Below are 15027 nucleotides of genomic sequence, written 5' to 3'. Positions count from 1 at the left end.
AAAACAAAGCAACAGTCAGGAAATGCGCCTAGCTTTGAGAGTGTTTGCTTACATGTGAACCAAGCATCATTTAAAACATTTTGTATTATGTGAATAACGCATGTTCTTCACTGGAAAGTTCTAACAATGTAGAAATAGATAAAGTAAATGTTATTAGCTGTTGGGTGGGTGTTCATGCAGATTCTTTTCCGAGCATGTGAAGTGACACGTGAGTGCACAGACAGACATCGACTGTGTCTATGTGAAGTATCGGTGAAACGCTGCAGACCGCTCTGCATATGTCACAGACTTCCGTAATAGTACGATTAGATCTCATTCTTTATAACTGCCGTTCTTGCAACAGCTTATCAATATATAATAGTTAACTTAATCAGCCCCTATTGCGACATTTAAATTGCTTTAGGTTTTCTGTGTCCAGCTCTCTGCAAGGACATGTGATAGAGAACCCCACTTTCAAAACCAGACGCCTGATCTTCTCCCCCACACCTGCTTCATTTTCCATCTTAATCCCAGAACTCCACCCTTGCGGAGCTCCATCTTTCCTGTCGCTCATGCCCAAACCCTTGGGGGCATCCGGGTTCCTTTCTTTTCCTCCACGTCCACTGTGTCCACACCAGCTCGGCTCCACACCCCCGCCTTTACCCAGGGGCCTGCTCTCAAGTCTCTTCTTGACCTGTGTGTGCGTCAAAGTCATGTCCGACTCTGTGTGACCCCATGGACTGTAGCTCAACAGGCTCCTGCGCCCATGGGATTCTCCAGGCAAGAATACTGGAGCGGGTTGCCATTTCCTTCTCCAGGGGGTCTTCCCGACCCAGGGATCGGATCCCCGTCTCCTGAGTCTTTGAAACAGCAAGCAGATTCTTAACCACTGAGCCACTCGGGAAGCCCACTCTTTGGTGTATTATATGATTTTTCTTATTAAAAAGAAGAGATGCATTTGGAAACTGGAACTTAGCCTGAATGTGGTGGTGAGGGTACAAGTGAATGAAATCTTTCAATTCAAGGATTTTTCATCTGGGTTCTGTGAACGTAGATCTCTGATGGATATTTAGCATCTTTCTAAATTAGCAATGTGGCCAACCAAGCAGCGTCATCTTAGCAGTGTCCCGGACTTTGCCACCAACAGGTGGTCGTTGTTCAGCCACCCAGTCGTGCCCGACTCTTTTCGACCCCATGGACAGCAGCACGCCAGGCAGCTTCTTTCCCTATCCCCCAGAGCTTGCTCAAACTCGTGTCCGTTGAGTCAGTGACGCCATCCAACCATCTCATCCCCCGTCACCCACTTCTCCTGCCCTCAGGGGCTCACAGATATTTTGGGATCATAATTTAGGGGTTGTGGCCACCTTGAGCTCGCTCACCCTCTTTGCTGCTTTGGAATCACAGAGACTCCTCCTCGCCTTGACTCCTCCCGTCCCTCTTCCCACCACTGGGTATAATACCTTCTTGCTAATTTGTTTTTTTAATACTCATATCTATTCAGTATAATTGGCTTCCTTTTATGCCTTTGAAATTAGAATCTTTATCAAACTGCCACAAGGGTTCATGGTGCACAAACGTTTAAGAGCTCTGTTCCTCGAAGGAACTGTTACCTGCTTGAAGGAGGACGCGGCTCTACAGATCGTCACTGGGCAGCTCATAAACCCAAGTGCCCCCGGGTTCCCGGGCCAGGACGGCAGGCCCGTGAGTGCCCAGGGCCACCGTGTCCGTCAGTCGCTCACCCCAGGCTTCTCTATATGTTTATTTAAATGATTCTCCATAATCTTTCTGGTATTAATTTCTGATTATGACCGCCCTGGCTCTTGCTCTGGGTCGGGCTTAGTTGCCCTGTGGCAGTTACCTGCCCAGGGATTGGACCTGCGTCCCCTGCAGTGGAGGGCAGGCTGGACCACCAGGGGAGTCCCCCCCGCCCCGTGCTTGTCTGTTAAGTGCTCCCACAGGCAGTGCTCTGTGGATAGAGCTGCCGCTCTCTCCTCCCCTGTGCTCCCTGTGGAGCCCTGAACACGACTCTGACCCGGGGACGCACGTCAGAGCCACTGCCCGGGGCCCATCCTGCCCGACTCCCTCCTCTGCCCACCTCTGCACGTTTGCGTCCCCGCGGACTGCAGCCCTCCAGGCTCCTCTGTCCATGGGATTCATTCTCCAGGCAAGAATGTGGAGTGGGTTGCCATTGCCTGCTCCAGGGTTCTTCCCCACCCAGGGATTGAACCTGTGTCTCCGGCAGCTCCTGCATTGGCAGGCGGATTCTTTGCCACTAGCGCCACCTGGGAAGTCAGAAGCTTTTGGAGCGGTTTGGCATTGTCATGATGCCAAGTTTGCAATGGCAGACTCGTCTCACTGAACAGGGTGTAGACCACCTCAGTTCCGGCAAGCTCAAATAGTGAGTCATACGCGGTGCAAGTTATGTAGCTAATAACCCTGCGTGGTACAGTGTGTGATTATTTCTGATTGGTTTATCAGCGGTACTCTCAAAGTATCTAAAAATCTGTGGAAATGTAAGCCTTTCTTTTTATACCTTACAAGTTTTCATATTTAATCAAAAATTTCCCATTTTTATTATTTCACATTATTAGTTAATTGAGGAAATAAAATGTGTGTGGGTCATTTTCCCCCTCCGTTTACAGAAGGTAAAACAAGCCTCCCTGGAGTTTCTTTGGTTTGTCTGTCTGGTTTCTGGTGAGAAAATCCTCGTCGTTTCTGAATGTGCCAAGAGCATAAACCCAAAGGTGCAGGTGGAAGTGATTGTGAAGAAACAAAGGCAAGTGTTCGTGTGTGTTTTCTTCGGAACTGCGATCCCTCACACACTGCGTCCCGTTTATGGCTGTCACTGAGGCTGACATCCCGAAAGCATGGCGCTGGTGACTTGTAGGGCCCTGCTGGCTGTGAGGCTGTGGGGCCGTCACAGCGTTCAGGGCGGCAGGATCCACGGTGATACGGAAATATTTCTTTAATGGCGTCCAGAAAAGTTCAGCTCAAAACCATGAGAAGGTTGTGAACAAAAGGATATTGGATTCGAAAGCTGACTGAAGCAGATGTTCAGGGTTTCACATATAAACATGAGGGCTTTACAGGCTTCTTAGTAAGTAGCGTTTCAGCGCGCCAAGACTAAAATCCACATACAGTTGGTGAGACATTGGTGAAAGATGGTTTCAAAGGTATTTGCTCGGAATGTTGGGCGAGTCCCTAACACAGAGCGTAGCTTGAGTCCTGCTCCCGGAGCCCCCACAGCTCAGCCTGTTCTAGAACCAGCGCGTGGTGCAGAGGGCTAGCTCACGGAGCGATTAAAGTCAGCAGTGTGCTTTTTCATGGTAGCACGGTCGTTTCACTCACATTCCTGTTTACGTGCAGTTTGAACATGATGGTGATAGGAGGGAAGAATTTCTTTTTTCGGCTTTGTCGCTGACAAACGACGCAGTCTGAACTGTATAGATGAAGGATTAGATTGTCAACAGACGTTGACTGGAGTTTACATTTTGTGTGGGAGCAGGTTCCGATGGTGCAGAAAGCATCCTGAAGACGTCACCCTGATTTAGAGGCTGCACCAGGGTGTAAATCAATAGATCACCTCTCTCATGAGAAAGTCCTGCCGTGAAAAGAAATGTTGGTGGAACTAACCCGTGGGCTTAGTGCTGTCCTAAAGATCGCGATTAGGTAAAGCCTGCTGTGTTACATTCCGAATTATTCTGTGTTATTTGATCCTGTGCAAGCAGGCCGTGATCAGCCGTTGCTACGTGCTGAGGTATCAGGATGATCAAGAGGACAGTTGTTTGAGAATGTTCAATTTACGGAAGACCTCTGTACATTTCTGTAAAATCAGAAGACAGTTTGGCCCTGGCTTGTTGAAGATATGAACTGGACAAGCAGGACTCCTTATGTATCTAATACCTTCGGTGATTTTTAACGACCTTAGTACTTCCGTGCAAAGAAGAAACATGTTTATCAATGGCTGATATGATCAAAGGGTAAAACACGAAAGCTAGCAGCTTGGAAGAACAGAGTTTCTACAGATCATCATGACACACGTTCCATAACTTAGCAACAACCGGTGATGCAGGCGATGGTCTTGGCACTGCACAGCTGTGAAAGGCTATCACAAGACACCTTAAGGTTTGAGAAGGCATTTTGAATTTTATTTTCCATCAAAAGAAGATCTATGCCCAGAAAATTCATGGATCCAGAATCCATTTCTTTCATCAAAAGATAACTTAAATTTAACCATAACTTACAAGATATACTGGCTAGAACTGGCTTCTGTTGAAGGATTTAAAAACTCTGAAAATGTAGTCGCACTTTCTCCATTTAGGATGAAACTGAAATGAACAAACCGAGCTTGCTGAAATTGCTCGAAAGCCTCTTCTGCTTCATTCTGTGAGACTAGTTTCTTTCCTGTTCTTTTCATCACCATCACATTATTATTATGAAAATAAGACTTAGAAATAGCTTAGATGCACTTGATCCCCTACAAGTAGCCTTGCTGGCAAACGCGCCGAGACGCACCCGGCTTAGAAACATCATCAGGTGAGAAGCAAGTCCATTTGCCGCATTAAAACTTCTGTTCTGTGTGCGCTCAGTCGCCCAACTCTCTGCGACCCCATGGACTGTGGGCCGCCAGGCCCCTCTGTCCACGGGGTTGTCCAGGCAAGAACACTGGAGTGGGCTGCCGTGCCCTCCTCCAGGGGTCTTCCGACCCAGGGATCGGGTCCCTCTGGCGTCTCCTGCACTGGCAGCATTCTTCACCAGCTGTGCCACGGTATTTCTGTGCTCTCTGTTCACTCACAGTGTAGCTGCTGCTGCTGCTGCGTCGCTTCAGTCGTGTCTGACTGTGTGACCCCATATATAGACATTTAATACGGGGATTCATTTTTTCCCTCAAAATGAAAAAAGTTACAAGTGTAATAGTGATCCTAGGTATTAGTTGCCTACATGCAAACTTTCAGTGAACAAACAGCTTACAATTTCCACAGTCCTTTTTCCTTTTGTTTATCTGGTACTATTTATTGCAATATAATTTCCTGTTGGTTGAACTAGGAATACAAAATTGCAGTTTTTATCTTGCGTGTCTTTTTATTTCACTTTTCTAGTGATTCATTTTTATTAAGTTTTATGAAGTATCAGTTTGCAACACACTGGAAAATTTTTTGAAGGTGGTCCTTTACCAAAGAGAATTTAAGCAGTACTGCCTTAGGGGACTTAATAGGAAAATGAGACTTCATGAAAACATATCCTATGAAAAGAATTGGTTCTCTTCCAAAGTCTCTCAAACTTATCAGACATGTTCTCACTTACTTTACTTTGAACCAGAAAAGAGTGTTGGGCCTGAAGTAGCCTCAGTCAGTGGGAGATTTTGCTGCTTACGGAGGTCACCTAATAAAATTGGTGAATAAAGGAGAAAGGAAATTTCAATGGATCCAGTCTCCTGCCTGGTGTTATTCACTCATAATTGCAAATATTGGCTGTCATTGCAAACAAGCCTTTAAAGATCATTTTTAAAGCAATCCAGTAAGTGGCTACGTATTGTTGTTGGTAGTGGTCAGTCATGAAGTTATGTCCAACTCTTTGCGACCTCAGGGACTACAGCACACCAGGCTCCTCTGTCCTCCACTGAGTTGGTGATACCATCCAGCCATCTCATCCTCTGCCGTCCCCTTCTCCTCCCGCCTTCAGTCTTTTCCAGCATCAGGATCTTTTCCAATGAGTCGTCTCGTCACACCAAGTGGCTGCAGTATTGGAGCTTCAGCTTCAGCATCAGTCCTTCCAATGAATATTCAGGACCAATTTCCTTTAGGATGGACTGGTTTGAGCTCCTTACAGTCCAAGGGTCTCTCAAGAGTCTTCTCCAACACCACAGTTTCAAAAGCATCAATTCTTCAGCACTCAGCTTTCTTTATAGTCCAGCTCTCACATCCATACATGACCACTGGAAAAACCACAGCTTTGACTATATAGACCTTTGTCAGCAAAGTGATGTCTGTGTTTTTAAATATGCTGTCTAGGTTTGTCGTAGCTTTCTTTCCAAGGAGCGAGCATCTTTTAAAACAGTCACTGTCTGCCGTGACTTTGGAGCCCAAGGAAAGAACACCTCTCACTGTTCCCACTGTTTCCCCGTCTGTCCACCATGAAGGCATCCCATGTCATGGGCTACCCTGCTGGCTCAGCTGGTAGAGAATCCGCCTGCAGTGCGGGAGACCTGGGTTCAGTCTCTGGGTTGGGAAGATCCCCTGCAGAAGGGAAAGGCTACCCACTCCAGTGTTCTGGCCTGGAGAGTTCCATGGACTAAATAGTCCACGGGGTCTCAAAGAATCGAACACGACTCAGAGACTTCACTCACTTGTCATGAAGTAATGGAACCAGATACCATGATACTAGTTTTTTGAATGTTGAGTTTCAAGCCAGCTTTTTCACTCTCCTCTTTCACCCTCATCAAGAGGCTCTTTATTTCTTTTTTAGTGATCATAAATATACATCTCATTTATTAGTGGTCATAATTATATATATATATATATATATCTTAGAGTCAATGGAAAAGAAACCCGAAACATACATTTTATAATGTTATGCAAATAGATATGATAGCTTATGGTGAACGATATTGGACTCGTGATCTCCGAAGATTTAGCTTCGGGACCAGGGACAAGGCTTGGTCAAGAGCTTTTGTGTAGCAGAGTTTTATTAAGTGAAAAAGGGACAGAGCAGACTTCTGACACAGATATCAGAAAGGGGCAGAGAGTGCCCCCCTTGCTAGTCTAAGCAAGGGAGTTTACGCTTTTTTAATTGGCTATTACAATAAATCAAAAGAATGTCTCAAGGTGGTAAAGATCTTACTAGACCCACTCCCACAATTTACATTTTAAGACGACAGGATCAGAACTCACCATAGAAGGATTTTACCAGACCCACCCCATAATATGCATTCTAAGACAGCAGGATTAATCAGAAGGTTTTCAAGAAGGAGAAACTGTCCTCGAGCAGGGTACATTGTTCTATAGCCCTTACTGCAGAGTTTAAACTGAGTCTGTTGTGTAATTATCAGTGCCGGGCTTAAAGAAAAAAAATGTTTTCTGTGACTAAGACTAAGGAACGTAGAGGGGAAAAAAAAATACTTTTGTCCTTTCCTCCTCCTTGAAAATTCCAGACCCCTCTCCTGTTGGGGACCCTGGCTTTCTGATCAGCCTGCTTAGGAACTGGCTCAGACACTAAGTAGCTTCAGGTAAAAGCATCTAGTGTCAGTACCAAGCATGGCATTTACAGAGCCCTGTATTCCAGACAGCTTTCCCGACGTGAGAATGACATGCCCTGGAAAGTAGATTTATAATCTCTAAAAGTGACTCTGCTGATAACAAAGCCATTTCCATGAAGGCACACGTCAAGAATGAATCGAACTCTTTGACGAAACAGGACCGTGGGGTGTAGCAACATGTGTTGGCTGTGAAGCTCCTGTCTTTCAGCCCGAAACCCACCCTTCTCTACCCCGGGCGGCCAGTCGGGCCGAGAACTGGAAAGCTACCTTTCTGCTTTAGCAGCCCCGCTGGGCACCCCTCCTGGTGCGTGCAGGGCGCTGGGGAAGGGTGACTCCCCGACTTCCTCCTGCCTGCCTCCTCCCAGGTCCTGGGGTCCCCCGAGGATCGCCGCGTCCCAGCGCCTGCCACTGGTTCCAGTTCCCCGTTGTTTCTCACCGTGGACCCCTCAGGGACCCAGCTGCAGCCCCCTCGAGGCTGGGCTCCAGGCTCCTGGCCGGCCACCAGCCTTTCGGTCCTCATAACCTCAGGCTCTCCCCTCTGTGTCTCCAGCCCTGACGATGGTAGAGGCTTCGTGTGGTGATGGTTCCGACCCTCTTCTTTTTAACAAATAACTGCAGTGTTTCCATGCTGCTGTTTTAGTCCCCTAACTCCTATCTATTTATTATGTAAAATCCTCTCTTGTAAATGGCTGCTGCCTTTTCCGATGTCCTGACTACATCGCAGCTGATAAGGTACTAGGTACCGGAAGTGGCCCCGCGGGTCTGGCCTGCGTTTGGCTGTGTCTGGGCCTGAACGCAGTGCCAGCGAGAAGTGAGGTCGTCACCCGTGTCACGCGGTGGCTTCAGGATTACTCGGACCAGCCCCTGAGGCTGATGGTGGCGGAGAGCCTACCCAAGGCTGCTGCGTGTGCCGGTCATTGTAGTAACAGCAACGACCAAGAGCAGGGAGTGGGCGGCTGTTTCTATGTGGATGCGTGTTTGTAGGGGAAAGAAGACAAGCTCGAGTCTCTGAGCAGTCAGCTCGTGTCACGGGTGGCAAATCTCAAACGCCGCCAGCCCGCTCCATCGGCACCATACCAGCCTGCCGCTCCCGGCCTCCCCTCCCCTGAAGTCTCTTGCAGCTTCCAGCCGCCCCTTCCGATGATCCGTTTGCTACTTGCTGACCCACGTGCCTTAAAACCAGCTCTTCTGCTGAAAACCTCCAATGACGTGCTGTTGTGCTTAAAAATCCAGCCTCTCCAGTCTCCCCTCACACCACTGTGTTTTCTGATCTTTCTGGCTCGACCTAGGTTCGGGGCCCCCACGTTTGCAGTGTTCTCTTGCTGGGTTCACTTCCCCGGGCTCTCCCGCGTGGCTGCTCCCCTTCAGCCCCTTCCCCTTGCGAGCCGTCCTCACAGGCCCGTCTGCCTCGCAGCCCGCACGGGTCTGCCCGCAGCTCGCCTGGCTCCTTGCTCATCGCCCCCGGCCAGTGGCATCGCGCTGGGCGGAGCCTTGTCTCTGCCTGGCTCCCGTGTTCCCAGGACCCGCTGCAGCGCCGCCGCGCAGGAAGTGAGCAACGCACGTTTGTTGATTGAATGATCCTGAGAAACATTTCCCTCAGTTAATTTAGAATTTCAGTTAAGAAGCATTTCAAGCATCAAGGAAACATGGCCAACGCCCACGTACCTATCAACCAAATTTAACAGGTCTGGACATTTTGCCGTCTTCGCTTTGAGTGTGCCTTCTGCTTCCTTGTTCTCTTTTTTAGAAGAAATGTTAAATGGGAAGGAAATGTGTCCATTCCATCCAAGCTCAAAATTGTCGGCACAAATTATACATGGCATTCTCTTAACAGTATTTCTAATAACTAAGATCCGTATCACTTTCAATCCAAATATAGGTAATTTGTGGGGTTTTTTTCCTCTCATCAGTCTGGCTAGAGGCTCATTAATTTTATTGATCTTCCTAAAGAACCATCTTTCGTGTCGTTCATTTTCTCTGTTATTCTTCCATTTTCTAGTTAATTGGTCTTTGCTGTTGTATTTCCTATTTCCTTCTCCTCATTTTGGTTTACTTGACCTTTTTATGGCTTCTTCAGGGAGATGTCTCCATCATTGATTCTAGTCTTCTTTTTCTTTTTCATCTTCAATGTCAGCATTTAAATTTTTGTATTTCCATAATAAGCACTGCTTTAACTGCATTCCAGAAATTTTGTGTTTTCATTATCATCCAGTTCAAAATAGCTTCTAATTCTCCTTGTATTTTATTCTGTGGACCATGGGTTATTAACCAATATGTTGCTTAATTTCCAAATAATTGGATATTTTCCAGATTTTTTTGGTTACTGATTTTTAATTTAATTCATTTCAGTTCCTTTAAATTTATTGTGACTTTCTTTGTGTCTCATCATCTGTCTTGGTGAATGTTCCGTGAGAATGGAGTCAATGAGCGTCTCTTAGACGTGGGAGTGGGGCTCAGTAAATATCCTCTGGGCCAGGTTGGCTGCTAGCGTCACTCACTCACGTCACTCTCACTGATGCTCTCTCTTTGTGGTCGACCCTCTACTGCCAGGGGAGCATTACAGAGTCAGCTGTGATAATAGATTTCCCTCTTTCTTCTCTGAGTTCTCTCAGATTTTTGCTTCATGTGTTTTTAAGCTCTGTTATTAGGTATAGATACATTTAGATTATGTCTTCCTGATTAATTGATTAGCTTGTTATTATTATACAAAATCTCTTTATCCCTGATAATATTCTTTGTTCTGAAGTGATATTGATGTAGCCATTCCTCTTCTGTTATCTTTTTAAAATTCTTCTACTATCAGTTTATCTCTGTCTCTATGATTAAAGTGGATTTCCTAAGGCTGGCATATAGTTGGGTCATTTTGTTATTCATTCTGACAATCTCTGCTTTTTAATCAGTGTTTATCATATTTACATTTAATGTAATTATCAATATGGTGGGGTTTAAGCCTGTCATCTTTATATTTCCTGTATCTCCTTTTTTTCTCTCTCTCTTCCTTTCTCACCTTTATTTCCAGGACTCTTTCTTTCCTTTCTGTAGATCTAGTTTTCCATGCTGTATTTTTCTGACAAGCCTAAAGGAGCCTGGTGGGCTACAGTCCACGGGGTCGCAAAGAGTCGGACGCAACTGCGACTTCACTTCAAAGAACCTCCTTAACATTTCTAGTCTGGCTGGAAATTTTCTCAGCTTCTGTTTTTCTGAAAATGTTTTTATCCTTTCATTTTTGAAGAATATTTCAGCACTTTAAAGTTGTCCTTCTAACTGGTTTCCATTATTTCTGATGACAAGTCAATGGTGATTTTTATATATTTTTTTCTCTAAATGTGTCTTTTTTCTCTAGCTGCTTTTAGACTTGGTTTTTGTTTGTCTTTAGTGATTTGATTACGATGTTCCTTTTAATAGTGTTCTTTGTTTATCCTGCTTGGAGTGTGCTGAGTTTGGATCAGGATTCTAGTGTTCACCAAATTTGGACAATGTTTGGGCATCATTGCTTCAGCTGTTTTTCTTCTTCCCTGATGCCTGGTCCTCCAGTTACATATAAATTAGGCCACTGCGTGTTGCTCCACAAGTCACCGATGTTCTTTCCATTTCGCTTTCAACCTTTTTTTTCTCAGATTCAATTTGGAAAGTTTCTATTTCCATTTCTTTAACTTTACAAAGAATTTCTTCTGCAGTTATATTTTCCATTCCTCTCTTCAGTGTGTTTATTTAATCTTTTTTAAGTCCTGGAGCACACTTATAATTAAAAGTCCTCATCTACCAATTCTGCCATCTTTGTTGTTTCTGGTTCTCTTTCTTTTGACTGAATTTTCTCCTGTTTATGGGTCATATTTTCTTTTCAGCATGTACAGTAATGTCTTATTGGATTCTATATGGACTTTATGAGTCTCCTGTTGCCATGTGGCGGATTATCAGGACCCTAACAGCTCGGAGCAGCCTGTTTTGATCTCACGGTTCTGCAGGGTGTAAGTCTGATGTGTTCTGCTGAGTTCTCTGCCTAGAGTCAAGGTGTTGGTTGAGCTGAGCTCTTATCTAGAAATTCATGGCAAGGATCTGCTTCCAGGCCCACGTGGGTTGTTGGCGGAACCCCGTTCCTTGTGGCTGTGGGTCAGAGGCCCTTGTTCTCTGTCTGGCTGTCAGCCTGCTCCTGAAGACGCCTGCATTCCTGCTCGCGTAGGCCTGTCTTCAAAGCAGCAGTGGCGTGTCACATGCTTCTTAACTCTTTGAGCCTCGCTGATCTCCTCTTTTGCTTCCAGCTGGAGAAACTTTCTGCTTTTACAGGCTCATATGATTAGATTAGGGCCACCTAGATTATATAACAACCATGGGAATGCCCTCTCATAACATTTACAGAGTCTGGGAACTAGAGAATATGGAATATTGAAGGCCATTCCTTGAAATTCTGCATACCACAGTTACGAGTGTTCTGATGTCGAGAGTCAAAGTTTTTGATGCCTTCTTTTGAGTATTGAGATTTATTTCTGGCAGGTGTTAAATTTACTTGCAAATCGGCTTGATTTTTCAAGGCATATTTATAAGCTTTGTACAGTTGACTCTTGAACAACGGGAAGATTGGAGCACTGACCCTCTTGTAGTCAAAAACCCACCTACTGCTATCTTCATGAAAAAAAAAACAGAAATTGAAAGATGACTCACCCAAGGTCAGGAAGCTGAAACGGTTTGGATAGAATCAGGACTCAGACTCTAGTTCTTTTGAATCCATGTACCGTGATCTCACGGAGAAGGAAATGGCAACCCACTCCAGTATTCTTGCCTGGAAAATCTCATGGACAGAGGAACCTGGTAGGGGTTCCCTACAAGGGGTTGCCAAGAGTCGGACACAACTGAGCAACTTCACTCACTGTGATCTATAATCAGACCCGAACATTTCCCCACACTTAGTTAAAGATCTGTAAAATGAAAATACAGGAACCATATTTACTGGGGAGAAAAGTCCACGTATAAAGACCCGTGCAGTTCAGTCCTGTGGTTTCAAGGGTGGACTGTATAGTTTTAGAGTTCTCTTTGCTCTACAACTACTTTAGCCCTGCTCCTGAGGTGTGGCTTTTCTTGAGTCTACTGAATAGCCAAAGTGTTCAGTGCAGTCTCTCCAGTCTTGACAGGAAAAAGCCCTGCCTGAGATCAGCTTGTTCAACTGGCTCATCCCTGGCAATTCTGCCCCAGGTTTTTGCACTCTCATCCCTGCATATCTCAGGGTATCCCAAGCAGGTCCTGGTGGGCTTCCCTGGTGGTGAGGAGGTTAAAGCGTCTGCCTGGGATGTGGGAGACTCGGGTTCGATCCCTGGGTCGGGAAGATCCCTTGGAGAAGGCAATGGCACCCCACTTCAGTACTCTTGCCTGGAGAATCCCATGGAGGGAGGAGCCTGGTAGGCTACAGCCCATGGGGTCACAAAGAGTCGGACACGACTGAGCGACTTCACTTCACTTCACTTCAAGCAGATCCTGGAGCTCTTTCTCTGCAGGGCTCCTTCTCCGAGGGACCCCACCCCGCAAATTCCAGACTTTCAGCCACTCCCAACCCAGAGTGAGGAAGCGGTCCAACCGGGCTGGGAGTTTGCAGATATGCCCTTGGAAGAAAAGCTATGACAAACCTAGGCAGTGTATTAAAAAGCAGAGACATCACTTTGCTGACAAAGGTCCATCTAGTCAAAGCTATGGTTTTTCCAGTGGTCAGGTACAGATGTGAGAGTTGGACCATAAAGAAGGCTGAGCACCCAAGAGTTGATGCTTTTGAACTGAGGTGTTGGAGAAGACTCCTGAGAGTCCCTTGGACTGCAAGGAGCTCAAACCAGTCCATCCTAAAGGAGACCAGTCCGGAATATTCATTGGAAGGACTGATGGTGAAGCTGAAACTCCTATACTTTGGCCACCTGATGCAAAGAACTGACTCCTTGGAAAAGTCCCTGATGCTGGGCAAGACTGAAGGCGGGAGGAGAAGGGGATGACAGACGATGAGATGGTTGGGTGGCATCATCAACATAATGGACATGAGCCTGAGCAAGCTCCAGGAGACAGTGAAGGACAAGGAAGCCAGGCGTGCTGCAGTTCATGGGGCGACAGAGAGTCCGACATGACCTAGCGACTGACTGAACAACAACAAAATCCAAAGAGAATTTTAAATAATTATCGAAATGATTCAAACCCTACCTGCCCTCATGTCCCTACAGCTCTGACAAACCAGATGATAAAATACAGGTGGGGTGGGGAATGGGACTTTTGCTGGCCTACATTCTAAACAGTTGCTGAGGTTAGTTTTTGAGTTTTAATGTTATGCATGTAAACTTTAAATTGTACAGTATTATAGCTTCCTTTTATTAAACAGCTACATGCACTTATTTTGAAAGCACATAGAAGTACTTTCTAGCTGCTACTGTCGTTCACTCAGTCTTGTCCAACTCTTTGCAACCCCATGGACCGCAGCACCCCAGGCTTCCCTGTCCCTCACCAAGTCCCGGAGATTACTCAAACCCATGTCCATTGAGTCGGTGATGCCATCCAACCATCTCATCCTCTGTTGTCCCCTTCTCCTCCTGCCTTCAGTCTTTCCCAGCATCAGGTCTTTTCCAATGAGTCAGCTCTTTGCATCAGGTGGCCAAAGTATTGAAGCCTCAGCTTCAGTCAGTCCTTCCAGTGAATATTCAGTATTGATTTCCTTTAGGATTGGCTGGTTTGGTCTCCTTGCAGCCCAAGGGACCCTAAACAGTTGAGTTTCTAGCAGCAGCCACTCAGAATCCTTTGAACTGGCTTCGAATATGTGGAGTTTGCCACAAAGTCCTTTTAGGTTTTTCCATAAACATCTTATGAAAAACCCACATGGACTTTTTGGCCAACCCAATAGTTTTCGTTTCCATCCCCTATAGTATAAGAAACTCCCCTGTTTAAACGGTAGGTTTGTATGTGTGCAGTCTAGAAAACGGCACAGGTGATCTCATTTGCGAAGCAGAAGTGGAGACACAGCTGCAGAGGACAGTTGTATGGACGCCGAGGAGGAGCTGGAATGGACATATACACCCTACTGATGCCAGGCATTAAACAGGCAACTGATGAGAACATGCTGTGCAGCGCAGGGGCTGTACCCGACGCTCTGCAGGGACCTAAATGGGAAGGAGGAAGGAGACCCCCAAAGAGAGAGGGAATATGAACACACAGAGCTGATTCACTCTGCTGCACGGTAGAAACTAACGCGACAGCGTAAAGCAACTCAACTCCAATAAAAGCTAATCATAAAAGTGACCTGGGGTGGTGTGAACAATGACAGCACCGCGGCTGTGAAAACAAGTAATGTGAGTTAAGTCTTTCCCTGTATGTGACCACTTAAGAGTTTCAATTTGTGTTTAAAATGTAAAGTAGTGAAACCAAGTAGACGATGAGAGGCGTCCTGTTTATGTTTGTTAAGTAGAAATTTTAGTTTACACATGAACTATTTTACCAGAATTTGACTAAAATTTGATAAAATGATGTTTATTCTCCTCTTTGCATTATTAATGGTTTGTTTTAAAACCAGAGACTAAATCAAGAACATAATGGTTATTGCTGATTATTACATGATTCTTACTGAAAATAATTCCATCACGCAGAGGAGAGAGGTGTTTAAGAAATGACATGCCCCTGGTGCGGAATACGTTAGGTGCTCTGTGGGAAAGCCCACGGACAGAGGAGCCTGGCGGGCTACACTCCATGGCGTTGCAAAGCATCAGACACGACCGAGCGGCTTCACTTTCGTGCCCTGAACTCTGACCTCTGTCTCCTCAGCTCAGGGCGACCGCTTT

The 15027-nt window shown here is 45.9% G+C and overlaps 1 protein-coding gene across 3 annotated transcripts in view; it reads left to right on the top strand.

The window, feature by feature from the left end:
* EFCAB11 (EF-hand calcium binding domain 11) overlaps nt 1-15027 on the top strand; it is a 173643-nt gene that overhangs the window by 131679 nt on the left and 26937 nt on the right. The window lies entirely within an intron of this gene.

The sequence above is a fragment of the Ovis canadensis genome, chromosome 7, assembly GCF_042477335.2.
Source record: "Ovis canadensis isolate MfBH-ARS-UI-01 breed Bighorn chromosome 7, ARS-UI_OviCan_v2, whole genome shotgun sequence".
NCBI classification, from domain to species: domain Eukaryota; kingdom Metazoa; phylum Chordata; class Mammalia; order Artiodactyla; family Bovidae; genus Ovis; species Ovis canadensis.
This window is presented reverse-complemented; position numbering and strand designations above follow the sequence as displayed.